Source organism: Heptranchias perlo, chromosome X (genome assembly GCF_035084215.1).
Source record: "Heptranchias perlo isolate sHepPer1 chromosome X, sHepPer1.hap1, whole genome shotgun sequence".
NCBI classification, from domain to species: Eukaryota; Metazoa; Chordata; class Chondrichthyes; order Hexanchiformes; family Hexanchidae; genus Heptranchias; species Heptranchias perlo.
The window spans coordinates 15,110,513-15,138,422 of record NC_090370.1 but is presented as its reverse complement, the minus strand read 5'-3'; the positions used below and the strand labels follow the sequence as shown (position 1 = coordinate 15,138,422).

Below are 27,910 nucleotides of genomic sequence, written 5' to 3'. Positions count from 1 at the left end.
TTTGCTGCACTGGCAAATGCAATGGCCTCTGTTGTAGCTATCTCGTATGATTTATTTACGAAACAGCAGAGTCACAGCCTTAGACTTGTCGTGGGTTGAATTGAGAAATAGGAAAGGATCTAAGACTATAGTGGGAGTTGTGTATAGGACCCCTGGCAACAGCTCTGAAGTGCTAGATTGTATAAATGCAGAGATTAGACAAGCGTGTAACAAAGGCATAGTGGTCTTAATGGGGGACTTTAACCTTCACATAGATTGGGAAAAGCAGACGAGCAACTGTCAGAAATGTAGTGAATTTCTTGAGTGTGTCCGGGATAGTTTTCTACAGTACGTCCTAGAGGCAACAAGGGGGCAAGCCATGCTAGATTTAGTAATGAGTAATGAACCAGATTTAGTTAACAGCTTAACTGTGCATGAACATCTATCCAATAGCGATCATAACATGATCGAGTTCAATGTAGTGTTTGAAAGGGAAAAAAGTGAATCAGCTGCTATGATTCTAGACTTGGGTAAGGCCGACTTCAATGGGATGAGACAGAGACTGTCCACAGTAAACTGGGAAAATCTGTTAATGGGTAAAACGACTGATGATCAGTGGGAAATGTTTAAAGAAACATTTAACGTGATACAGAACCGGTTTATACCCCTGAGGGGCAAGAACTCTACTTGCCAAAAAAAACAGCCACGGACAACTAAAGAGGTAAGGGACCGTATAAGACATAAGGAAAGGGCATACAAAAAGGCAAAAAATGGCACAGATCCTGGCAAATGGGAAAGATACAAAGATCAACAAAGGGTCACAAAACAGATAGTAAGAGCTACAAAAAGAGAGAGTATGAAAAGAAACTTGCAAGGGATATCAAAACCAATACGAAGAACTTTTATAGTTACATTAAGAAAAAGAGGGTGGTCAGGAGCAGTATTGGCCCCTTAAAAACTGAAAGTGGGGATATTGTCATTGACAATGGGGAAATGGCGGACATGTTGAACAATTACTTTGTGTCAGTATTTACAGTAGAAAAGGAGGATAGCATGCCGGAAATCCCAAGAAAACTAATATTGAATTGGGGACAGGGACTTGATAAAATTAACTCAAGTAAAGCAACAGTAATGAAGAAAATAATAGCACTAAAGAGTGACAAATCCCCAGGACCAGATGGTTTCCATCCCAGGGTTTTAAAGGAAGTAAGTGAGCACGTTGCAGATGCCCCAACTATAATCTTTCAAAGTTCTCCAGATTCAGGAACTGTCCCTCTAGATTGGAAAATTGCACGTCACTCTGCTTTTTAAGAAAGGAGAGGGAAACCAGGGAATTATAGACCAGTTAACCTAACATCTGTTGTGGGGAAAATGCTGGAGTCTATAATTAAGGATAGGGTGACTGAACACCGAGAATTTTCAGTTGATCAGAGAGAGCCAGCATGGATTTGTGAAAGGTAGGTCGTGCCTGACAAACCTGATTGAATTTTTGGAAGAGGTGACTAAAGTAGTGGACAGGGGAATGTCAATGGATGTTATTTATATGGACTTCCAGAAGGTATTTGATAAGGTCCCACATAAAAGAGACTGTTAGCTAAGATAGAAGCCCATGGAATTGAGGGAAAAGTACGGACTTGGTTAGGAAGTTGGCTGAGCGAAAGGCGACAGAGAGTAGAGATAATGGGTAGGTACTCACATTGGCAGGATGTGACTAGTGGAGTCCCGCAGGAATCTGTCTTGGGGCCTCAATTATTCACAATATTTATTAACGACTTAGATGAAGGCATAGAAAGTCTCATATCTAAGTTTGCCGATGACACAAAGACTGGTGGCATTGTAAGCAGTGTAGATGAAAACATAAAATTACAAAGCAATATTGATAGATTAGGTGAATGGGCAAAACTGTGGCAAATGGAATTCAATGTAGACAAATGTGAGGTCATCCACTTTGGATCAAAAAAGGATAGAACAGGGTACTTTCTAAATGGTAAACAGTTAAAAACAGTGGATGTCCAAAGGGACTTAGGGGTTCAGGTACATCAATCATTGAAGTGTCATGAACAGGTGCAGAAAATAATCAATAAGGCTAATGGAATGCTGGCCTTTATATCCAGAGGACTGGAGTACAAGGGGGCAGAAGTTATGCTGCAGCTATACAAAACCCTGGTTAGACCGCACCTGGAGTACTGTGAGCAGTTCTGGGCACCGCACCTTCGGAAGGACATATTGGCCTTGGAGGGAGTGCAGTGTAGGTTTACTAGAATGATACCCGGACTTCAAGGGTTAAGTTACGAGGAGCGATTACACAAATTGGGGTTGTATTCTCTAGAGTTTCGAAGGTTAAGGGGTGATCTGATCGAAGTTTATAAGATATTTAGGGGAACGGATAGGGTGGATAGAGAGAAACTGTTTCCGCTGGTTGGGGATTCTAGGAGTCGGGGGCACAGTCTAAAAATTAGAGCCAGACCTTTCAGGAGCGAGATTAGAAAACATTTCTCCACACAAAGGGTGGTAGAAGTTTGGAACTCTCTTCCGCAAACGGCAATTGATACCAGCTCAATTGCTAAATTTAAATCTGAGATAGATAGTTTTTTGGCAACCAAAGGTATTAAGGGATATGGGCCAAAGGCAGGTATATGGAGTTAGATCACAGATCAGCCATGATCTTATCAAATGGCGGAACAGGCACAAGGGGCTGAATGGCCTACTCCTGTTCCTATGTTCCTATGATGCAGAAGTATCTGGAAGAGTTAAAAAAAAATTATTTTGGGCGGATTCTTTTCAGGCAGTGAATTACATAATTTACCTCCTCTGGCCTGCTTTCCACTGAAAAGAAATAGTCACAGGATCTCCAGTCATTCCCTTTTTCACGACACCTCTTGCTGATTTCCCAGCACGCCTCTTTCTCATCCACTCCAATGTAGCACTTCCGTTTTGCCTTCAACCAGTGCCTGTGCTCCATTCCCAGATCTGGGCTTGTACTCTGGGTTTAGGTCTGTACCCTGGACTGGTTTGATTTTTTTTTTACACCGCCAGCACTGTCCTTCACCTCACTCTCAGTCCCTATATCCTCCAGTGCTCCCACAACACAGCCCCATGTACCTCCACACCCCACCCCACAACATAGCCACCCCTCAGAAGTCCCATCTCCGAGTGCTCCAGACCCCCCAAGCCCCTGTTATTATAAAACATATCCTCTAATCCACCTCAAGAATGCCTCAGAAAATTCACTGGCATGGAAAAAAAAATCTTTCATACCAGTGACAGCTCCTTCATATCCTCTCTTTACCCAAGTTCACTGCAGCTACACATCATATCTTGAATTTATTAGTATAGTAGCTGTTGTAGGGCCATTCAGTTTACAAGAAGCGTAGGCCTGGGACTGAACAGGAGGGTAGGGCCAAGCTGATAGAGACCAGGGGCTGACAGTAGACAGGACTGGGTCCATCACAGAGCACAGCATCTGAACTGGGGGTGTTGTACGGCAAGACAAGCAGCACGGAAAAATGTGGAGCTTAAGGCCAGGTTGCCAATGCCTTGCATGCACTGGTCTTCATTCTCCTGCACATGCGCATGCATTGCTCATACTGGGCCTTAGCAATCAAGGGTTTGAGCAGATGTGGTGTTCTGTGGTAGAAAAGAAGGCCTACATGGGGTCGAGACTGCCAATGAGGCCTAGCTGGATGCATCAGGCTGTGAATGGAAAGTGAGATTGGCAAGTTGATGATTTTGTTTGGGGTGGGGGGGGTGGTGGTAGGGTTTAGTGAATACTTGGTGTGTTTATTATGGTATAAATTTTATCTTTATGGGCATACTGTGGTTAGGTTGGCAACCAACATGGCCACTCAAAGGAGTTTGAACTCTTAGCTGGTTGGTTTTATGGTGACTGCTGGTTCTTCATTATAGGCTTTTTAAGTGAATAGAATTTTTTATGAAGAGAGTGTGATTAAAAAAAATGGTTTATAATTCTTTGCCTTTTTATCAAAGGGACATTTGAGCCAATCAGGATTTGTTGCCCTATGTTTTTCCGCAGCCCATTACCAGATTAATAATTTTTTGTGCTTCAACATGTAAACTTAAAACAAAAACAATCAAAACTAGTTCGCCCAGCGAGACTGGGGTTTCTTGGGAACTGTCAGTAACTGAAAGATTAAAAACAGCATTTATGACAGAAATACCAGTGCAGTCGATGCAGTGTCCAGGCTGAATGTAATTTTTAAAAAATTTTTTATTCATTCATGGGATGTGGGCGTCACTGGCAAGGCCAGCATTCATTGCCCATCCCTAATTGCCCTCGAGAAGGTGGTGGTGAGCCGCCTTCTTGAACCGCTGCAGTCCATGTGGTGACGGTTCTCCCACAGTGCTGTTAGGAAGGCAGTTCCAGGATTTTGACCCAGTGACGATGAAGGAACGGCGATATATTTCCAAGTCGGGATGGTGTGTGACTTGGAGGGGAACATGCAGGTGGTGTTGTTCCCATGTGCCTACTGCCCTTGTCCTTCTAGGTGGTTGAGGTCGCGGGTTTGGGAGGTGCTGTCGAAGAAGCCTTGGCGAGTTGCTGCAGTGCATCCTGTGGATGGTACACACTGCAGCCACGGTGTGCCGGTGGTGAAGGGAGTGAATGTTTAGGGTGGTGGATGGGGTGCCAATCAAGCGGGCTGCTTTGTTCTGGACGGTGTCGAGCTTCTTGAGTGTTGTTGGAGCTGCACTCATCCAGGCAAGTGGAGAGTATTCCATCACACTCCTGACTTGTGCCTTGTAGATGGTGGAAAGGCTTTGGGGAGTCAGGAGGTGAGTCACTCGCCGCAGAATATCCAGCCTCTGGCCTGCTCTTGTAGTCACAGTATTTATGTGGCTGGTCCAGTTAAGTTTCTGGTCAATGGTGACCCCCAGGATGTTGATGATGGGGGATTTGGCGATGGTAATGCCATTGAATGTCAACGGGAGGTGGTTGGACTCTCTTGTTGGAGATAGTCATTGGCTGGCACTTGTCTGGCGTGAATGTTACTTGCCACTTATCAGCCCAAGCCTGGATGAAGCACAGACTGCTTCATTATATGAGGGATTGCGAATGGAACTGAACACTGTGCAATCATCAGTGAACATCCCCATTTCTAACCTTATGATGGAGGGAAGTCATTGATGAAGCAGCTGAAGATGGTTGGGCCTAGGACACTGCCCTGAGGAACTCCTGCAGCAATGTCCTGGGGCTGAGATGATTGGCCTCCAACAACCACTACCATCTTCCTTTGTGCTAGGTATGACTCCAGCCACTGGAGAGGTTTCCCCTGATTCCCACTGACTTCAATTTTACTGGGGCTCCTCAATGCCACACTCAGTCAAATGCTGCCTTGATGTCAAGGGCAGTCACTCTCACCTCACCTCTGGAATTCAGCTCTTTTGTCCATGTTTGGACCAAGGCTGTAATGAGGTCTGGAGCAGAGTGGTCCTGGCAGAACCCAAACTGAGCATCGGTGAGCAGATTATTAGTAAATGCCGCTTGATAGCACTGTCGATAACTCCTTCCATCACTTTGCTGATGGAGAGTAGACTGATGGGGCTGTAATTGGCCGGATTGGATTTGTCCTGCTTTTTGTGGACAGGACATACCTCAGCAATTTTCCACATTGTCGCGTAGATGCTAGTGTTGTAGCTGTACTGGAACAGCTTGGCTAGAGGCGCAGCTAGTTCTGGAGCACAAGTCTTCAGCACTACAGCCGGGATGTTGTCGGGGACCATAGCCTTTGCTGGATCCAGTGCACTCAGCCGTTTCTTGATATCACGTGGAGTGAATCGAATTGGCTGAAGACTGGCTTCTATGATGGTGGGGATGTCGGGAGGAGGCCGAGATGGATCATCCACTCGGCACTTCTGGCTGAAGATGGTTGCAAACGCTTCAGCCTCGTCTTTTGCACTCACGTGCTGGACTCCGCCATCATTGAGGATGGGGATGTTTGCAGAGCCTCCTCCTCCCATTAGTTGTTTAATTGTCCACCACCATTCACGACTGGATGTGGCAGGACTGCAGAGCTTTGATCTGATCCGTTGGTTGTGGAATCGCTTAGCTCTGTCTAAGGCATACAACAACAACTTTGTTTTGATCTACAGCTGATGACCAGAAATTATGAATCAGAATTTATCAGAGATTTACTAATTTACAACAACAAAAAGTATTCCTACCTTTTGTTAAAAATTCATTCTCGAGATGTGGGTGTCACAGGCGAGGCCAGCATTTATTGCCCATCCCTAATTGACCTTGAGAAGGTGGTGGTGAGCCGCCTTCTTGAACCGCTGCAGTCCGTGTGGTGAAGCTTCTCCCAGTGCTGTTAGGTAGGGTGGTCCAGGATTTTGATCCAGCGACGATGAAGGAACGGCGATATATTTTCAAGTCGTGTGATTTGGAGGGGAACCTGGAAGTGATGGTGTTCCCATGCACCTGCTGCCCTTGTCCTTCTAGATGGTAGAGGTCGCGGGTTTGGGAGGTGCTGTCCAAGAAGCCTTTGCGAGTTGCTGCAGTGCATCCTGTGGATGGTACACACTGCAGCCACGGTGCGCCGGTGATGAAGGGAGTGGATGTTTGAGGTGGTGGATGGGCTGCCGATCAAGCCGACTGCTTTGTCCTTTATTGAAGGTATGTACACTGATCTTTGTTAATGAATAGTAAGCCTGTGAGATAACCTGCCTTTCAGTAGTGCTTCCTGAAGCCTCCATGAAACTACATCAAAAGATTACGGTATTTGCCCTGGTTTAAAAAATCTTGAGGAACGCATGCAAATAACAAACAAATGCTTGCTAAATCTGTAGGTAAATTACTTCTACTAGCAGTTACATAAACATGAAAAGGAGACTGAAATAAGGGAGTTACTTTACAGGGTAGGGAAATTCCATAAATTCATTGAATAAGGGCAAGTTTCACTATTCAGACCGCTTAGAAAAAGAGAGTTCCATAGAATTGTAACTAATGCACCTCTTGTATTCAAATACAGAAATATATAAAAATGGTTCAAATAGATGTGGACAAACAAATACAGGAAAGACTGGCTGAGAAGAGTTAAGGAGCCCAATAGTGCATGGAAACTGAATTAACAAACATGGTTGAAATGACAATCTTGATTGCTGAGCTAATGATTATCTGCCAATAATTAAATTCTCTCCAAGCCAGTTTCACTTACTGATGTCATCAAAATTCAAGTCTGCTATGAGCAAGTTCTTGCATCCAGGTAAAATCATCCGACCAGCACAGATGTCAAGATTACTCAATGCTATGCAAGAACATTTCCAAGATTGATCTTGACGTGTTCTGTGTCTCAAGAGGCCAGGCATTTTAGATGTAGTGTCCTAGTCTTTTTATATAGCTCATAGGCATTAAATCTACCAGTTAAAACAGGATAAAAAAAAAAGTTAAAACAGGATCCAAGTTCAGAGACATCAAACTCCAACTCCTACTGCCATTTAAAGCCAACCAAAATATTTCACATAAATTGGCACATTTCACTCTCGTCTACTCGGAGAACATTTTAAATCATTTGTCACTACGAATTGGATATGATCCAGTGCACAAAAGACTGTCCAAAAGAGGCAGTGCAATTGCTAAGAGACTGCATTCAGTTTGAATAAACTTGATCAACCAGTATAAATGGGCTTCTGTTTCAAAATGCAGTTTTACCTGTAGGAGAGCTGGATTAAAGCCAAATCTGTCTACTAGATGAAAATGAGACTTGATTTTTAGTTTTGCATCTCTTTTGTTATCAAAAATAAGCACTTCACCTACTTCAAATAAAAAGTGTACAGTGGGTACTGGCAGCATTTGAAAGTAATAATAAAAAAAAAAATCAGGATTTACTTGCTCTAAACCATTTTATATACTTACTTACATAGAATTACAACATAGAAACAGGCTGGTAGGCCGAACCAGCGTTGATGTTTATCCTCCATAGTCCTAATCCCATTCGTCTGCCTTTTCCTTTAACTACCTATCTAACCAATTGTTAAATGTTGATGTATCTCTGCTTCAACCACCAACTCGAATAGTGCATTCCACAGCCTCACAGCCCTCTGGGTAAAAAAAAATCTTCTGCACTTTGTCCTAAATCGCTTATATTTAATCTTATAACTATGTTGATAACAACTTGCATTTATGCAGCTCCTTTAACATCCTAAAACACTTCCATGGACATGGAGCCAAAGACAGAGGGTTAGTCAAAGGGGTAGATTTTACAGGGGGTCCTAAAACGTGAAGGAGTTTAAGAGGCAGCAGGATTTGAGAGAGGGAATTCCAGAGTAAGAGGCCTAGACGGTTGAAGGCGTGGTCACCAATGGTGGGGCAAACAAAAAGGGGAAATGCACAAAAGAGGCCGAGTCAGGGAAATGGGGAGTGCTGGGGGAGGGGGAAAGGTCTAGCAGAGGTTACAGAGAAAGTGTGGGGCGAGACTGTGAAGGCATTCAAACACAAGGATGAGAATTTTTAAATCTGAGGCGCTTGGGGATCAGGAACCAATTATGTAGATCAGCGAGGACTGGGGTGATGGCAAGCTGGACTTGGTGCAGGATGGGATACGGGCAGCAGAGCTTTAGATGAGGTGATATTTACGGGGATGGAGGATGGTAACTCAGCCAGGAGAGCATTGGAAGAGTCAAGTCTGGAGGTGACAAAGGCATGGATGAGGGTTTCAACGGCATGTGGGCTGAGGCAGGGACAGAGATGGGTGTTGTTATGGGGGTGGAAGTAGGCGGTCTTTGTAATGGAGAGGATATTGGGTTAGAAACTCAGCTCAGAGTCGAATAGGATGCCAAAGTTGCAAACAGTCTGATTCAGCCTGAGACATGGTCGACTCTTAACGGCTCTCTGTAATGGCGCAACAAGCTACTCGGTTTATTACCACCTTTGCAGGGCAACCAGGAATTGGCAATAAATGCTGGCCTTGCCAGTGATGCCCACATCCAGAGAAGGAATAATAAGCCATTTTTACTATTTGTTCTCGGGATGTGGTCAAAACTGCAGTGTACACAAACGTTTACATATCACCAGTAAAGATGCTTTTACATTGCCACTAACATAGTTTGGATTGCAGACGAACGGCACCATACACCAGCTCCCAGAATTGACACTGCTAAATCCGGCTCCCTTATCCCGGTGATAGAATGATAGAGCCACTTTCTTTTTAGTAGGTCGACAATTCTACAGCCAAGATAAGAAAGCCGATTTTAGCAGTGTAATCATAGAGAGCTGGTACATGGATGCTGCTCTGCTGCAATCCAAACTAAACAAGCACCAATGTAAAAGTACCTTAATGCACTGAACACTGAGTCTAGTTAAAACAATGCCTGCAAGAATTCATGATTTGAGATTCATAGTGACACAATCATGTGGGACATATGCTGATTTAAGGCCACATGACTGCACTGTGGAATTACATTTCACAATATTGTACAAGAGAATCTTGAGCAAACATGAAAGCAAGTGACAAAAGTGTAAATGAAACCTCACTAAACTGCACACAGAATGATGGAAGACCAGGAGTAAGCTACAGGTTAGAATCTAAATCAGTGGTTACAGTTGGTACCTCTTAATTAACTTTTGAATATCTTAAATTAAGCATGCACTTACCATCCACAAATCTTACTTCCTGATGTCACAATTTTTGGTCACACTGGTGTTTTAATATTTACCATTTTAAATTCCTATGTCAACATTTCTCAATTTTGCTTGTCAACCATCACAATGTAGTTGCAGGTTCTGGCCACTAGGTGGCCCCAGGGAAAGAGTTTCTGAAGTCTCTCTCCTAACTCTCGCTGCCTTGTACAGGAAAAAAAACTATTCATCGACTAACATCACAGAGTTTGCTAGTAACATTAAAGTTACTTCCAGTCATGTGACCATTGCTTCATGTGACACACAACTTGCATTTATATAGCACCTTTAACGTAGTAAAACTTCCCAAGGCGCTTCACAGGAGCGTTATCAAACAAAATTTGACACCAAGCCACGAGGTATTAGGACAGGTGACCAAAAGCTTGGTCAAAGAAGTAGGTTTTAAGGAGCATCTTAAAAGGAGGAGAGAAGTAGAGAGGCAGAGAGGTTTAGGGACTGAATTCCAGAGCTTAGGGCCCAGGCAGCTGAAGGTACAGCCGCCAATGGTGGAGTGATTAAAATTGGGGACGCGCAAGCGGCCAGAATTGGAGGAGCGCAGAGATCTCAGAGGGTTGTAGGGCTGGAGGAGGATACAGAGATAGGGAGGGGCGAGGCCATGGAGAGATTTAAAAACAAGGATGAGAATTTTAAAATTGATGCGTTGCTGGACCGGGAGCCAATGTAGGTCAGTGAGCACAGGGGTGATGGGTGAACGGGACTTGGTGCAAGTTAGGATAAGAGCAGTAAAGTTTTGGATGAGATCAAGTTTACTGTTGATTTGCTGCTGTTTTACTTTGATCCAGTCAACCAGAACTGAACAGGTAAGGAGGATTCGAAAGTGAGGAAAGTGTCTCGAAAACTACCAGGAGGAAAATATAGACTTGTAAAGACAACGAATCCTCAATGACCTAGGAGAACCAATGAAAAAGAGACAGGAATTGTTCACATTTTTGGAAAAATGTTTGTCCATATTTTTTTTCCCCCTCAGCCTTACGAGTATGGACTAAATATAAGGGCCCCAAATTTCCTCAGGTCCTGCTCCACCGCTGTGGTAGGGTGGTGCAGAACCCTCACCCAGTAGTTGCGCCCCTATCCCCGTCTCACTTTCCAGAGTCATTTGCATTAATAGGGCAGGTGTCACTTGCAGTGCCCGCCTTGGATATGGGAGGAAAGTGGCTGCAGAGCCAGCTGAAGAGTTAAAAAGATGGCAACCAATTGACCCGTTTCCTTACATCAACCAATCGCTCAGTGATTGATTGCCATAGAGAAAACAGCCTTTTAAATTATTGGTGGCCTCACTTTCAACACGTTGTGGTTCTGGCAAGCAAGTGCACGTGTACATTAAGTCAATGTCAAATAAGGCAGGACTGATATGTCTCACCTTTTTTTAAAAAAAAACTGACATCCCCATTTCTGGCAGAGATATCAGTGGGCAGAAATTAGACTGTTTATGCATCAGAAAAGATGAGGACATTTGAGGCCAAGTTTTCTGATGTAGCAAAAACATTAAAAAGTTACATATTTCATAACAACATGATTAAACTGACCTATAAAATTTCCTGTTGTGCTTCAGTAGCTTCATTAATGTTTTACTTGAAAGCCTCAGAGCAAGTACTACGCTTCTGGGAGCTGGAGCATTCTGAGCATGTACATACTTTCTCATGATGCATCAGTAGGATTCTGTCAGAGCAAATAGCAGTCTGACTAACAACTGAAAGATATATCTCCTTATGACAGAAAAAGATTGAGTTTTTCCAAACCATTTGAAAGCAAACTACAAATGAATTTTTGATATAACACTTATTAGGTCACATTGCCTTTCCGAGCTAAAAGTTAATTCAGAGAAAGCAAGAGAATATATGAGAGAGAGAGAGAGAGAGAGAGAGAGAGAGAGAGAGAGAGAGAGAGATGTAGTCAGGAATGTTGATGCAGTGGGCATATTGCCCAGTTAGGAGAAAGTCTCCTGTATGAAAGCTTACCAAACGGCTCAAGCAGCCAGTATCAGGTTCTGTTCTACAGCCTCTTCAGACTTCTCCTGGTGGTCCTCTTGCTGTGCCTGACAGATGACACACAACAATCCTTGAAACCTTAGCCAGGATGTATTGCAGAATGCCCTCAGATCTCACTCCCCCGCTTCCCCCCCACCCAAACAACTCCCAACTATTCACTTTCCTCAAGTACTCACCTTAAACTATTCACTACCTTCTTACCCCCTCCCCCATATTAACCACTCCATCCCCAAGAACTCACCCCCACCAAATGTTCACTTACCCTCACCATCAATTTAAGTTCCCACTACCTCATAGCCCCCGACCCAAGTTCTTACTGCCAAGACTTGAACCCCCTTGGCTGCCCTTTCATTAGTCACAAATGATCCAATCCCCCAAATTCTCACTTCTCGCCAAACTAATTGCTACTCCGACAAGTGCTATCTTCCTCCGCCCCCTTAGCTGTTCCCACATTCTTGAATCCATACAAACCCAATACTCCTCTCCCAAACATATTCTCTCATTCATCACAAGCAATGCGACAGAAAAAAGCAGCCCCCAACTTCTTGTGAGCAACACCACAGGAGATCAAATAGCAAGTTTAAAGATGGTACGTCGAGTTAATTTTATCATACTTCCAGCGTCGTGCGTTCTTACATTCAAATTTCTTGTAATCAGGTTCCAATTGTAAATTTCTTAATATCCAAATTTCTTGCAGTCGATTGACAGCTAACATGTAAATTTTAGGCAAATCAAATTACTCGAGCATTCGTTTGGCTCCATTGATAGGACTCTTGCCTTGGAAGTCAGAAGGTTGTGGTTTCAAGCCCTATTCCAGGACTTCAGCACAAAATGTAGGCTGGCGTTTTAATGCAGCACTGAGGGAGTGCTGCATCTTTGGTGGTGGTTTAATATTTCATTTGCACCTCCAGTCTGCTTGTTCACGTAGATGCAAAAATCCCATGGCACTATTTGACAAAAGGGCGGAAAGATCTCCCAATGTTCTGGACAACATTCATCCCTCGATCAACACCAAAACAGATTAACTGGTCATTTATCTCATTTGTTGTTTGGGGAACCTTGCTGTGGGAAATTTGGTTGCCACATTTGTCTACAAAAGTAATTTATTGGCTGTGAAGTGCTTTTTAAAGGCAAGTTCGTTCTTGAAGGTATTCTTTTCCAACATTTTCCCCTCAGACTCCTGGCTGCAGGTTTAAAATAAGTTGCCAACAATAAAAATATTTTTAAAAATTACACTTCACATTAACCTGATTAATCTGAAGTATAATTTTTTTTGTGTCAAGTACCTTCATTAAAGTTTTCTTTTTAGTGAATCAAGGTCCCTAGTGTAGTTAACATTCTCTAAATTAAGAATAATTTAAAGGAGTAAACTCCTTAAAAGGGAGTGGTAAGTAGTTTTTCTTTCCTTTTTTTTTTCTCTTGACATTGTAGTTGTTGTTAAGCTAACTTAAGGGTTAAGTCATGGCAGGAGATCCCAGAGCCGTGTCATGTTCCTCTTGTGGGATGTGGGAATTCAGGGATCCTTCCTGTGTCCCTGATTCCTTCACCTGCGGGAAGTGTGTCCAGCTGCAGCTACTGTTTGACCGCTTGGCGGCTCTGGAGCTGCGGATGGACTCACTTTGGAGCATCCGCGATGCTGAGAAAGTCGTGGATAGCACGTTCAGTGAGTTGGTCACACCACAGATAAAAATTACTGAGGGAGATAGTGAATGGGTGACCAACAGACAGAGGAAGAGTAGGAAGGCAGTGCAGGGGTCCCCTGCGGTCATCTCCCTCCAAAACAGGTATACCGTTTTGGATACTGTTGGGGGAGATGGCTCACCAGGGGAAGGTGGCAGTGGCCAGGTTCATGGCACCGTGGCTGGCTCTGCTGCACAGGAGGGCAGGAAAAAGAGTGGCAGAGCTATAGTGATAGGGGACTCGATTGTAAGGGGAATAGACAGGCGTTTCTGTGGACGCAACCGAGACTCCAGGATGGTATGTTGCCTCCCTGGTGCAAGGGTCAGGGATGTCTCAGAGCGGCTGCAGGACATTCTGGAGGGGGAGGGTGAACAGCCAGTTGTCGTGGTGCATATAGGCACCAACGATATAGGTAAAAAACAGGATGAGGTCCTACAAGCTGAATTTAGGGAGTTAGGAGTTAAACTAAAGAGTAGGACCTCAAAGGTAGTAATCTCAGGATTGCTACCAGTGCCACGGGCTAGTCAGAGTAGGAATGACAGGATAGCTAGGATGAATACGTGGCTTGAGAGATGGTGCAAGAGGGAGGGATTCAAATTCCTGGGCCATTGGAACCGGTTCTGGGAGAGGTGGGACCAGTACAAATTGGACGGTCTGCATCTGGGCAGGACTGGAACCAATGTCCTAGGGGGAGTGTTTGCTAGTGCTGTTGGGGAGGGTTTAAACTAATGTGGCAGGGGGGTGGGAACCGATGCAGGAAGTCAGTGGGAAGTAAAGTGGTGACAGAAACAAAAGGCAGTAAGGGAGAGTGTACAAAACATGACCGGACAGATGGTCTGAGAAAGCAGGGCAAAGACCAAGGGAAGTCTAGATTAAACTGCATTTATTTCAATGCAAGAAGTCTGATGGGCAAGGCAGATGAACTCAGGGCATGGATGGGTACATGGGACTGGGATGTTATAGCTATTACTGAAACAAGGCTAAGGGAGGGGCAGGACTGGCAGCTCAATGTTCCAGGGTACAGATGCTATAGGAAAGATAGAGCAGGAGGTAAGAGAGGAGGAGGAGTTGCGTTCTTGATTAGGGAGAACATCACGGCAGTAGTGAGAGGGGATATATCCGAGGGTTCGCCCACTGAGTCTATATGGGTAGAACTGAAAAATAAGAAGGGAGAGATCACTTTGATAGGATTGTACTACAGACCCCCAAATAGTCAATGGGAAATTGAGGAGCAAATATGTAAGGAGATTACAGACAGCTGCAAGAAAAATAGGGTGGTAATAGTAGGGGACTTTAACTTTCCCAACATTGACTGGGACAGCCATAGCATTAGGGGCTTGGATGGAGAAATTTGTTGAGTGTATTCAGGAGGAATTTCTCATTCAGTATGTGGATGGCCCGACTAGAGAAGGGGCAAAACTTGACCTCCTCTTGGGAAATAAGGAAGGGCAGGTGACAGAAGTGTTAGTGAGGGATCACTTTGGGACCAGTGATCATAATTCCATTAGTTTTAAGATAGCTATGGAGAATGATAGGTCTGGCCCAAAAGTTAAAATTCTAAATTGGGGCAAGGCCAATTTTGATGGTATTAGACAGGAACTTTCAGAAGTTGATTGGGAGAGTCTGTTGGCAGGCAAAAGGACGTCTGGTAAGTGGGAGGCTTTCAAAAGTGTGTTAACCAGGGTTCAGGGTAAGCACATTCCTTATAAAGTGAAGGGCAAGGCTGGTAGAAGTAGGGAACCTTGGATGACTCGGGAGATTGAGGCACTAGTCAAAAAGAAGAAGGAGGCATATGACATGCATAGGCAGCTGGGATCAAGTGGATCCCTTGAAGAATATAGAGATTGCCGGAGTAGAGTTAAGAGAGAAATCAGGAGGGCAAAAAGGGGACATGAGATTGCTTTGGCAGATAAGGCAAAGGAGAATCCAAAGAGCTTCTACAAATACATAAAGGGCAAAAGAGTAACTAAGGATCAACAAGGTCATCTATGTGCGGAACCACAAGAGATGGGTGAGATCCTGAATGAATATTTCACATCGGTATTTACGGTTGAGAAAGGCATGGATGTTAGGGAACTTGGGGAAATAAATAGTGATGTCTTGAGGAGTGTACATATTACAGAGAGGGAGGTGCTGGAAGTCTTAACGCGTATCAAGGTAGATAAATCTCCGGGACCTGATGAAATGTATCCCAGGACGTTATGGGAGATTAGGGAGGAAATTGCGGGTCCCCTAGCAGAGATATTTGAATCATCCACCGCTACAGGTGAGGTGCCTGAAGATTGGAGGGTAGCAAATGTTGTGCCTTTGTTTAAGAAGAGCGGCAGGGAAAAGCCTGGGAACTACAGACCGGTGAGCCTGACATCTGTAGTGGGTAAGTTGTTAGAGGGTATTCTGAGGGAAAGGATCTACAAGCATTTGGAGAGGCAGGGACTGATTAGGAACGGTCAGCATGGTTTTGTGAGAGGAAAATCATGTCTCACGAATTTGATTGAGTTTTTTGAAGGGGTAACCAAGAAGATAGATGAGGGCTGTGCAGTAGACGTGGTCTACATGGACTTCAGCAAAGCCTTTGACAAGGTACCGCATGGTAGGTTGTTACATAAGGTTAAATATCATGGGATCCAAGGTGAGGTAGCTAATTGGATACAAAATTGGCTTGATGACAGAAGACAGAGGGTGGTTGTAGAGGGTTGTTTTTCAAACTGGAAGCCTGTGTCCAGCGGTGTGCCTCAGAGATCGGTGCTGGGTCTGCTGTTATTTGTTATTTATATTAATGATTTGGATGAGAATTTAGGAGGCATGGTTAGTAAGTTTGCAGATGACACCAAGATTGGTGGCATTGTGGACAGTGAAGAAGGTTATCTAGGATTGCAACGGGACCTTGATAAATTGGGCCAGTGGGCCGATGAATAGCAGATGGAGTTTAATTTAGATAAATGTGAGGTGATGCATTTTGGTAGATCAAATCGGGCCAGGACCTACTCCGTTAATGGTAGGGCGTTGGGGAGAGTTAAAGAACAAAGAGATCTAGGAGTACAGGTTCATAGCTCCTTGAAAGTGGAGTCACAGGTGGATAGGGTGGTGAAGAAGGCATTCGGCATGCTTGGTTTCATTGGTCAGAACATTGAATGCAGGAGTTGGGATGTCTTGTTGAAGTTGTACAGGACATTAGTAAGGCCACACTTGGAATACTGTGTACAGTTCTGGTCACCCTATTATAGAAAGGATATTATTAAACTAGAAAGAGTGCAGAAAAGATTTACTAGGATGCTACCGGGACTTGATGGTTTGACTTATAGGGAGAGGTTGGATAGACTGGGACTTTTTTCCCTGGAGAGTAGGAGGTTAAGGGGTGATCTTATAGAAGTCTATAAAATAATGAGGGGCATAGATAAGGTAGATAATCAAAATCTTTTCCCAAAGGTAGGGGAGTCTATAACGAGGGGACATAGATTTAAGGTGAGAGGGGAGAGATACAAAAAGGTCCAGAGGGGCAATTTTTTGACTCGAAGGGTGGTGAGTGTCTGGAACGAGCTGCCAGAGGCAGTAGTAGAGGCGGGTACAATTTTGTCTTTTAAAAAGCATTTGGACAGTTACATGGGTAAGATGGGTATAGAGGGATATGGGCCAAGTGCAGGCAATTGGGACTAGCTTAGTGGTATAAACTGGGCGACATGGACATGTTGGGCCGAAGGGCCTGTTTCCATGTTGTAACTTCTATGATTCTATGAAAGTTTTTACCTGAAACAGCTGCTGCATTTTTGATTGTTTATAATTACAAAACCAAAACACTTGAGAGAAATGTTTATTTTTCTCAGTGGAAAAAGTCAAATATGTCTTTGCTCAGTAATTGTTTTCCATCCTTGAATTATTGAGCTTGGTTTTGCTAACTATTTTTCCTGTAAAGGCCTTGGTTCCCTCCAAATTGACACAGCAGGCCACTCCCCTCTTCATTTTGCCTTCAAAATGTAGTTCAGGACTTGTTCAGTGGAATATTCACAATGAGAGCGTGTTAGTAAGCCACACCCCCTTGCAGTCAAACAGAAAAAACCCCAAGCTAACTCATTTTATTTGTATAAAACCCCAATAACTATTTTATCAGATTTTTGTCTAAAAATATATACTTTGGGACCAGAGGTAAATGTTTTCTGAGGTAATTCTGGACATGTTAATGATTGCAAGACTGGCAATTAACACAAAGCATTGCTTGCAATCCTCCCCCCCGTCAACCAGTCACCTATTTGCCAAAAGATGCAAATATTGCTGACATAATTTTGCTGACTGAAAGAAAAAAAAAGCAGCCGTGTGTTTATTTACTTATTTTTTTTGAGATGCAGGAATCTTTTGTGTATACAGCTTTGGTACTTGTCCAAGCAAAACAGTATTTTGCAGGAATCAATCCAAAACCACTTAATACAATATCTCCTAATGGCAAATCCTGGACTCTCTCTGCCCTCAAGCCCTAGCAGCCCATGCTCTCCCTACCCAGTCTGAAAAATCCCAGTAATTCCCCAGTGAACCAAAACCCAATCCCCTCCCCCCAAAGTTCTGCCAAATTTCTAGTTCCTGCTCCACAGTGGACAGAAACGGTAGGACCCCACTCTGGTGCTGTTTAACACCAAGTACTTACTTTCAACCTGGTACACCTTGCATACCAACTTGCTGTGTATCCTAGGTTTTAAAAAAGAGTTGAGGTATGAAAATTAAATACCTAGGTAAAGAACCAAGCAGGGGCAGCATTAGGGCCATGCAACTGCTCGGAGCCCTGAGCTGATCCAGTCCCCGTAACCGGCCTCCACTGGTGGCATTGGTCAGTCAGGCAGACTGAGCTCTCAGCCTAACACACTCAAGTTTCTGCACATCTGGCCTGTATGGGTCTCCCCCATCATTGGTAAAGTTCTACAGCTAAAAACGTACTGTTGTAGCCACGATGGGTTAGACAGATGCTGCCCCACAGTGGAGTGAGTTAAGAACCAACACATATTGCAAAACTGCTTCAAGTAGCAATGGTCCTGCAAAATATATGGGGAGTGAATCAGGATGGCTATAATGCAGAACAATGTTTAGGTGGCAGCTCTCTACGATACATTCATCAACTGAAGTTGGTACAGTGCTGACAACAGCAGTGCATCTGAGCTTGTTTACCAGAGGAAACTTGGGAACCATGGGCAAATAAAGCCCTACTTTGCCTACTAGTACCTACTGCTTCTTTTCTTTCAGCCAATTACTGATCCATTTCCAAGTTTTAGCTCTGATATCCATCTCAAGTTTGTGTAGTGGCCTTTTGTGAGAAACTTTTATCTCAAAGCTTTCTGGAAGTCCAGGTAATCTATATCATTGGGTATTCCAACATCCAGTTGGAGTCCCAGTTTCTCAAAAATGTCAAGGGGGTTGATCAGGCAAGACTTGCCCCTTCTGAAACAGGGTTGGCTGCCACTTAAGGGTTACACTCATTACAGGTACTTAAAGTTTTGCTTTAAATTTGTTTACAGGATGTGGGTGGCACTGGCAAGACTGCATTTATTGCCCATTCCTTATTGCCCTGAGGTGGCGGGCCTTCTCCTGGAACTGCTGTAGCCCTTCTGACGATGGTGCTAGGTAGGAAATTCCAGGATTCTGAGCCAGCAACGATGATGGAACAGCAATGTCCAAATCAGGATGGTTTGTGACTTGGAGGGGAACGTTCAGGAGGTGGTGTTCCCATTACATTGCTGGCCTTGTCCTTCTCGATGGTAGAGGTCACAGGGGAGGGAGATGCTGGCAAAGTAATCTTGGTGAGTTACTGCAGTGCATCCCGTAGATCATACCTACTGCAGACAGTACACGAGTGGCAGAGGGGGATGAATATCAAGTCCAGTGGCAGGGACACTGAACAAGTGAACTCTTCTATCTTGGGTGGTGTCAAACTTCAAGTGTTGTTACAGCTGCACTCATCCAGGTGAATGGTGATTATTCCAGCACACTCATGACCTGGGCCTTGTAGATGATGGACAGCCTTTGAGGAGTTAGGAGGTGAGCCACTCATCACCGGGTACCCAGCCACTGCCCTGCTCTTTTAGCCACTGTGTTAAAATGACTGGTCCAATTCAGCTTCTGGTCAATGGTGACCGCCCCCCCACCACACCTCCAAGATGTTGATGGTAGGGGCTTGGCAATAGTAGTGCCACTGAATGTTAAGGGGAGGTGGCTGGGCTTTCTCTTCTTCAAGGTGACCATTACCTGTCACTTATGAGGCACAAATGGTACTGGCCACTTGGCAGCCCAAGTCTGGATCTTATCCAGGTCCTGCTATAGGCTGTGTCATTGTCAGAGGAGTTGTGAATGGAGCTCATCATTGTAGAATCATCAGCGAACAGCGCCACTTCTGACCATATAACTGAAAGGTCATTGATGAAGCAGCTAAAGATGGCTGGAACAAGGACACTTCCCTGAGGAACTCCTGCAGTGATGTCCTGGGGCTGTGATGACCGGCCTTCAACAACCACAACTATCTTCCTTTGCAGATTTTGTTTTTCTTGCTTGTTTATGAATGAATTCAAGGTCTCACTTCTTTAATCTGTGTTTACTAGTCTTTAGCATGTATTTATCCGCATGCTCAGTAGCATCTCCTTAAAAAGGTATTTAATTTGTCCTCAACTGAGGTCTTCTTAAGTCCTACCCCCCGTCACTTGGTTTAATCGCTTCCTCATTCCCTTCAAGTTGGCCCTTTTAAAGTTGTATACTGACTAATGATTCATAGTATTGTATTATCCCAGCTCAAGTTACATTTATCATGTTACGATCACTGTTGCCCTGGGATGTCACGCCTTCTTTTCCTGGTTACTTTGCCAATACCAAGACGAGATGCGAATTACCTCTCATGGCATTCTTAATGCGCTGGGTCAGAAAGCAGTCATACATTACAGCCATTAGCTCAGATTCTAGACCATTTGGGGCATTCCCGGTTTATATTAGGCTGGTTAAGTGTTCCATTGGTAGGACCTTTGTTTGCACATACCTTCTTTATTTCTTCAAAATTAACCTGTGCCTCTTTTTGGTTTGATCCATTTTTCGACAGCAAATCCTAGAATTATATTTGCTCCCTTCAAACTATATACTTCCACCCAAACAATCTCACTAGGAATAGTAGTGCCACTGAATGTTAAGGGGAGGTGGCTGGGCTTTCTCTTCAAGATGGCCATTACCTGGCACTTATGTGGCACAAATGGTACTGGCCACTTGGCAGCCCAAGTCTGGATGTTATCTAGGTCTTGCTATAGGCTGTGTCATTGTCAGAGGAGTTGTGAATGGAGCTCATCATTGTAGAATAGATCTATTTCCTTTATCTCCCATATTGTTACTCCGTTACTCTAGTCTGTCCTTCCTGAATATTCTAAACTCTTGTATGTTGTATCCATCGCCATCATTGGGGGTTAACCATGTGTCTTGCACTCCCCATTATATCAGTTTCCAACTGCCAAAACACCCTCGTGTTCAATCACTTTGTTATAAATGTTTCCAGCCTATCCATCGCAATATTCCTTTTCTTACTTTATCTTTCTGCTAGTAATTTCCTTTCTTTTTGGTCTGTTTTGTTTATCCCTCCTCACTAGCTTAAATCCTCTCCCCCTGCCCTTTTGGCCCTCTCAAGGATATTGGTACCAAACCAGTCACATCTGAATAGCTTCTTCCTGCCTCAGAACTTGTCCCAATGAGGTGGAGATGCATTTCAGCCCAAGTCTCAGCACTGCCACCTGTTTCTCTCAGGCATATTGTAGCAGCTCCCAGTTGACCTCAGTACCCACAGCAAGATGGCAGCCAACATCATTGAGTACATCAGTAAAGGAATATCTGCAAGAGGCATACAGAAAGGAGAGGACTTACATAAAGAGGGAGAGAGAAACAACGAGCAAGGAGAGACAAAGAATGAGAAACACACACACACAACAGAGGAAGACAAAAATAATTAGAGTGGGAGAGCAGAGACACAGTTACAAGAAGAAACATTTTTTTAAATTCTTGTTTGTGAGGAAAAGATCAATATAACAACCTGTGTTGTCAGTGTACAGGTGGAATCTAACCCTATTTCTCCGGATGTCGCCAAAGGGCAGCGTGTCGATGAGGAAGAGCAGGAGCCAACGATAGATCCTCGGGGGACTCCAGAGGTAACGGTGCAAAGAGAAGCCATTGCAGGAGATGCTCCAGCTGTGAATGGGTAGGTAAGAGTGGAAGCAGGAGAGGGCAGTCCCACTGAGCTGAACAACAGAGGATGGTGCAGTCAACTGTATCAAAGGCTGCAGAGGCCAAGGAGGGAAAATGCACCACAGTCACAGAGGATGTCATTTGTGACTTTGATTAGGGCTGTTTCAGTGCTGTGACAGGGACTTGCCCTTTACAAATCCATTCTGACTGTCCCTAATTATCCAATGTCTTTAAGTATTTATGATGCCTTTAGAAACTTACCCACTACTGATGTTAAGCTGACTGGTCTATAGCAGTGCTATCCAGGAGCGCTGAATAGCCACAAATGTGGCTGCGGTGACACCATTTTAGCCACATGCACTAATTTTAGTAGGAAACACCTTACAAACAATACAGGTAAATGTACTTCACGTGTATATTTACTTAACAAACATCTATTACCATTCAGTAACAAAGGAGGTAAAGCACTCACGACGATCAAAAAACACTCGCACACTGCTTTTCATATTACCATTATAACAACAAACATATATAATCATATCCCACAGTTTCTCATTGTGATTTTTTCCATAGTTTGAAACTTGTTGTATGAAAACAAACACAAGGACAGACATTTCACAAGTATTATCTCATTCATAACATCCCATCTTTTGGAAGAAGAGCAGGGAGTTCTCCCCCATGTCCTGGCCAATATTTACCCTCAATCAACATCACTAAAACAGATTATCTGGACATTATCAAATTGCTGTTTGTGGGAGTTTACTGTGCGCAAATTGGCTGCTGCATTTCATACATTACAACAGTGACTACACTTCAAAAATACTTCATTGCACTTTGGGACGTCCGAAGGTCGTGAAAAGCGCTATGTAAATACAAGTCTTTCTTTCTTTCAGACCCCTTCTCCGGGTGAGAAATGGAAACAATTGTTGTTGTTGTTCACATTCCTCTTTCTCCATTTCTCATCTGACAGAACTGGTTATCTAAAGGTCTAATTTAATCTAATCATGCCTTAGAACCAAGAAAAATCCCCACAGTATATTTCTGTCATGCTGATGGGATTTGTAACCAGAAGGTTAGAATTATTGTACTGCCACAAACCCACATATATTTCTATCAGGTCCACGAAGCGTAGGGGTAGAGATCTTAAAAAGGAATGTCGGAAATACAGATCAGCCAGCATTTTAAAATTAGGATTATGTTTCATCAAAAGTAGAATGCGAGAACGCAAGAGGAGGGCACACAGGGAGTGACCAGGGAAGAAGAGATGGAAGGAGACAGAGCATATTGGGGGGTTGGGGGAACAAAGATGAGATGGGGAACAGTGAAAGCTCATCTCAGGGTCAAATAGGATGTCAAGGTTATGAATGGTCTGGTTTAGCCTCAGACAGTGACCAGGGAGAGGGATGGAGTTGGTGGCTAGGGAATGGAGTTTGTGGCAGGGACAGAAGACAATGGCTTTGGTCTTCCCAATATTTAGTTGGAGGAAATTTCTGCTCGTCCAGTACTGGATGTCGGACAAGTAGCGTGACAAATCAGGGACAGTAGAGGTTGGAGATGGTGAGGTAGAGCTGGGTGTCATCAGTGTACGTGTGGAACCTGATGTCATGTCATCCCAGTATTCTCCTCCCACTTGCAACATGTAATCTCTGACTCAATATGAGCAACGCAAGGAAGAGCCGATGATCTTAAAAAATTTTAAAAGCCCATCATATCCTGCTGCTGCTAGTCTACAGAGAAATAATTACCCTATTAAATGAATCAGGTGCCTGAAAGAGTCTGGCCTCTAAATAATCCCAGCATCCAAAATTAGAAGCTGTCCACACAGCAGAATACGCTGTGCATTATAGGGCATAATGTTCCTGTCTTTATAAAACAGCATATCCTATGACTTACCATGAGCAACACCACAGGAGACCAGCTTGTATCCATATCTATCGGTAATAATATATTCAAAGTCTTAAGTATAGCAAGTGCCTTCTCACTTTCTATAACACTTTTATGCCACTTAACATGGGCAAATTTATTCTATCATACCTGATTGGGCCATTCCCTACACGATTAACACTGGGACCTCCATTCAACATTCTCAAGAGCTGTAGCAGATCACGGTCAATGTAAAACAAACCAACAAGAATTGAACAGCTTGAAACTAGGTGTAAAATAGGAAGTTTAATCAAGGATTATTACAATTAGGATGATTTACACTTTCTACCTCCTGCATTCGGCACTTACAGATGCAAAACAATCTTAAAATGTTGTGTTTCAGCTTCCTCTCACAAAGAAACTTACCAGTTTCAATGTCCACAAATTCTTAATTGACCTGTAAACCAAACAATGCCAGGGTTCTGATTTGCGGTCTCTTGCGTAACTGACCCAAGCATTCATTTCAAGAATGCACAGCAATCAAACCATGTAGCCTGAAAGGAACGTAAATCTACATTCTATTTTACATAGTATAGTTTACCTGTCCTTGTAAAGGAGTGAATTAATGACTAGCTCTACAGGAAATTCACTAGTAATATTTTTATAAGTCTTATGTATAATGTGTGCTGTGTAACACTTATGTAATTTTTTTGTAACACTTCCTTTAATACTTCTGCGACACTGAATCATAGGCAGGTTTATTCTAAACTATACAAATTTATTCTTAGATGTTTTTTCCTCAGTAACTGAAATTTCTAATATCCAAATTAAGGTCATCAGTGAGAGGTATGGTACTCCTTATGTTACAGGGCTCTGACATTTAATGTCCTACAAGTTTTAGAAAGGAGCCCAATTGTGTACAACTTGGTAGAATGGAGTCAGTTATTGGTACTCAAATTTGGATAAATTTATGTCAGAAAACCAAAAAGGGACTTTTAACCTTAATTACTGATTTAATTATTTATTTATTTCACAAACTATTAGTAACTGCACCTTTTTTTTTTTATTCGTTCACGGGATGTGGGCGTCGCTGGCAAGGCCGGCATTTATTGCCCAAATAGTTAGCTGCATCCTTGTATTGTGCACTACGCTCTCTATGCATGTATGCACTGATAAAGTCTATAATCAAAATGGTACATAGCTCAGCTGATGGTGCACACTGATTCTTCACGGTCACTGATATATGGCACTAGACTTCAATACGATAGACCAAGATCTCACTGGGTGTCTTGCCGTGACACAAAACCTGCAGAGGAAGAAAGTCTCCAAAATAGTCGTGCCACTAATCATCCAGCCATTCCATCTCAACTTGTTTGGAGCCACATTCTGCCATTAGTTGCATACCAGTTTCAGCCAAGTTGAGGACAAGTTCAGAGGGCCTGTATCCTGTCTAGCTCCCATTTGAGGTTTCTTACCAACGCACCACCTTCCCAAGCCAATAGTATACTTGACAGTTACTTCATCAACGATATAAGAATCAGTCAGCTCCAGGGATGTCACAGTCATACTGTAGCTGTGACATTTTCCAGTCCAGTGACTGAAGCTGTACACCAGATACCAGTAGGATCTGGATGCAAACTGGTTTGAGAGGAAATTCCAGCTCTATGTGTGAGAAGATCGCTACAGTTTTTGTTTCTGTAACAAATTTAAAATCAAGTAGCTAAAATGAAAACCAAGAAATTGCCTTGATCATTGGAAAAATGTGCACGAAAAATTTATTCAAGTCTCAAGGTGCCACCAGGTTTAATATCCAAATCTTAAACAATCACTATAAAAAAAGTGTGAAATATCAGAAGCTCAGTTTTGCACTATTGTAACATTGACTGGAAAAAAAATACTCTTACTGTTCTGACAAAAGGGGGTAAATTTTAACCCCACGAATGGGTGGATTGGGAGCAGGAGAGAAGGTAAAAATTGTAAAAATGTAAAACCCGAGCCCCATCCCGCCCAATTCCGGTTCCAACAGAGGCGGGTCGAGCGGCGACCAACCCGCTCTAGGGAGGCGAGTCAGTCAGTAAAATCTTTTAAGGAGGCGACGTGCCTCCATCTTGACAGATTTTTCATTTTTAACTCCTGAGGGCTGGGATTCCTGGGCCTTCTGCTTCACACCACGTAAGAGGAGGTGGGAAGGGCCGGATCAGCAGGTAAGTGCCTTTGTTGCACTGCTTGTGGGCCAGGAGGATCTGGAGTGTTTCCTCCAGGCCCAACAAGCCTACCTGTCGCGATCCCACACATGCGATCGGCCCCCACCCCCACGACGTCCGACCCCACCCCCCCCACCACGATCTCCGACCCCCCATGACCGAGTCCCTGATGACCTCCCCCAATGACATCCCCCCCCCCCCCTCCCCCCAACCCCCTGAACCTTCCCCCCCGCCCCCAATCTAAGACTTACCAGCTGGCATCCGCTCCCTGGCTGTTCTCCCGTTCGACTGACGGCCAGCCTGTCAATCTGGCTGGCCTGTCAGGCGGGAAACCTACAAAAAAAAAAATGAAAGACATCCTTACGTCAAAATCGTAAGGACGTCCAGGTTTCCCGTCAGGCATCTCCCGCCCCCCCCACTACTCTTCGCAGCTCCCCGTTAAAATTCTCTACCCAAAACCTAAACCTGTCTTTTCTTCCCTACCCCCATCCAAATGCTAACAGACTTGCAGTGTACTTCCAGCATTTTCTGCTTTTAAGAAGTTTACGGTTCTGTGATTCACAAATAAGTGTAAAATGTGTGTGCATTTTTTTGTTGTGAAAATGCACACCCCATGAAATCATTTGAGCACGGTTTTGAAACAGTTCTATTATTTTGAATTGATAGATCATTGGCAGGAGAATCACCATATTGGTAATTAAGCCATACGTAACCACTAATTCATTCCCAATGGTAGTCCACCTATCACAATACTTCTGCCCCTGTTGATCTACTCAACAGCTCCCTTGCCACGCTCCTTCTCCCATCGCTGCCATTTCCCGAGTCCCTGAAGTCATAGAATCATATCATCAAAGGATCGCAAACTCAAGCACACCAAGCAAACAATGGCGTAGTCATTCATCGCCAGATTTAGCTCAACCATGTCACACTTTACTATGCTTCACGCCCCTCAGTTAAATCCTCTTACAGGATTACCCTGCAGGACAAGGGCAACCTAAAGCTCCTTTTCTCCATGATTAATCATCTCTTCCTACCCTTTCTCCACCCCCCCACCCCCCAAACCTCCCACCCCCATTCTCTCAAGTCCAATGCCAATTATAAAAAGAGCTTGTGGATTTCTTTGTCTTGAAAACTGAGAACACAGCTGTCTCTGCTGCTACTTTCCCTTTTGTTCACCCTGCTCCTGACCTCCCTAACTACCAACCCATCTCTAACCTCCCTATCCTCTTTAAGGTCATTGAACACCCAGCTCCATGCCTTAGGCAGAAATAATAAGTGAAAATAGCCTTAAGATAAGAAAAAGGGATGAGAGCAAAGTCCAGATCATAAATAGTGTTAACCTGAAGTATTGATATTATGTTTAAGAAATAAAATATAAGAAAAAAAAAACAAAATAACTGATAAAAATACAAGAGGATTGATGAAAAACAAGAAGTGTGATAAGTTGAAAAGCATGAGAAAAACAGCATCAGGGCAAAGAGGCAGGGTATGCTCTGTTGCCCAAATAAGAGTTCTATACATAAATGCGCAAAGCATAAGGAATAAAACAAATTAATTAAACGTCCAAATTCAACTTAAAGGGTATGACATAGTGGCTATCACTGAGACCTGGCTACAAAAAGGGCATGACTAGGAGATAAATATTCCAGGTTATAAGGTCTTTAGAAAAGACAGGGAAATTGGAAAATTACAGCATTAGAAAGAGGAGATATCAATAAGGGTGATCAGGCAGTAGAAACTCTGGGTAGAATTGAGGAATAGAAAAGGATGCAAGACTTTGGTGGGAGTTGTCTACAGACCTCCTGATAGGACTGATGAAATAGCGGGATGCGTAAACACGGAGATCAGAGAAGCTTGTTGCAAAAGCAGAGTGGTTACAATAGGAGACTTTAATTTTCAGAGTGGGAGACGCAGAACAGCTCGAGTCCCAAAGGCAGTGAATTTCTTGAGTGTATTCGAGACAGTTTTCTGGAACAATATGTTTTTGAACCAAGAGGACAGGCCATACTAGATGTAGTGTTGAGTGATGAGCCAGAGTTAGTCAACAATCTAACGGTAAGGGAACAACTAGCTAACAGTTACCAGGGATGTTTCACCTGGCTGGAGAGTCCAGAACTAGGGGGCAGGGGACATAGTCTCAGGATAAGGGGTTGGACATTTAGGACCGAGAGAGGAGGAATTTCTTCACTCAGAGGGTTGTGAATATTTGGAATTCTCTACCTCAGAGGGCTGTGGATGCTCAGTCATTGAGTATATTCAAGGTTGAGATTGATAGATTTTTGGACTCTAAAAGGGAATCAAGGGATATAGAGATCGGGCGGGAAAGTGGAGTTGAGGTCAAAGATCAGCCATGATCTTAT

At 43.6% G+C, this 27,910-nt stretch overlaps 1 protein-coding gene across 2 annotated transcripts in view; it reads right to left on the bottom strand.

The window, feature by feature from the left end:
- Nucleotides 1-27,910, bottom strand: part of LOC137307305 (vitamin D3 receptor B-like) — a 274,444-nt gene that overhangs the window by 241,128 nt on the left and 5,406 nt on the right. Inside the window, exon 2 of one of the 2 annotated variants that reach the window (XM_067976766.1) lies at nt 11,590-11,666. The exons of the other annotated variant lie outside the window; for it this stretch is intronic. The gene's annotated coding sequence lies outside the window, so the exon portion shown is untranslated. The remainder of the gene's footprint in view (nt 1-11,589; nt 11,667-27,910) is intronic. 2 annotated transcript variants of the gene reach the window in all.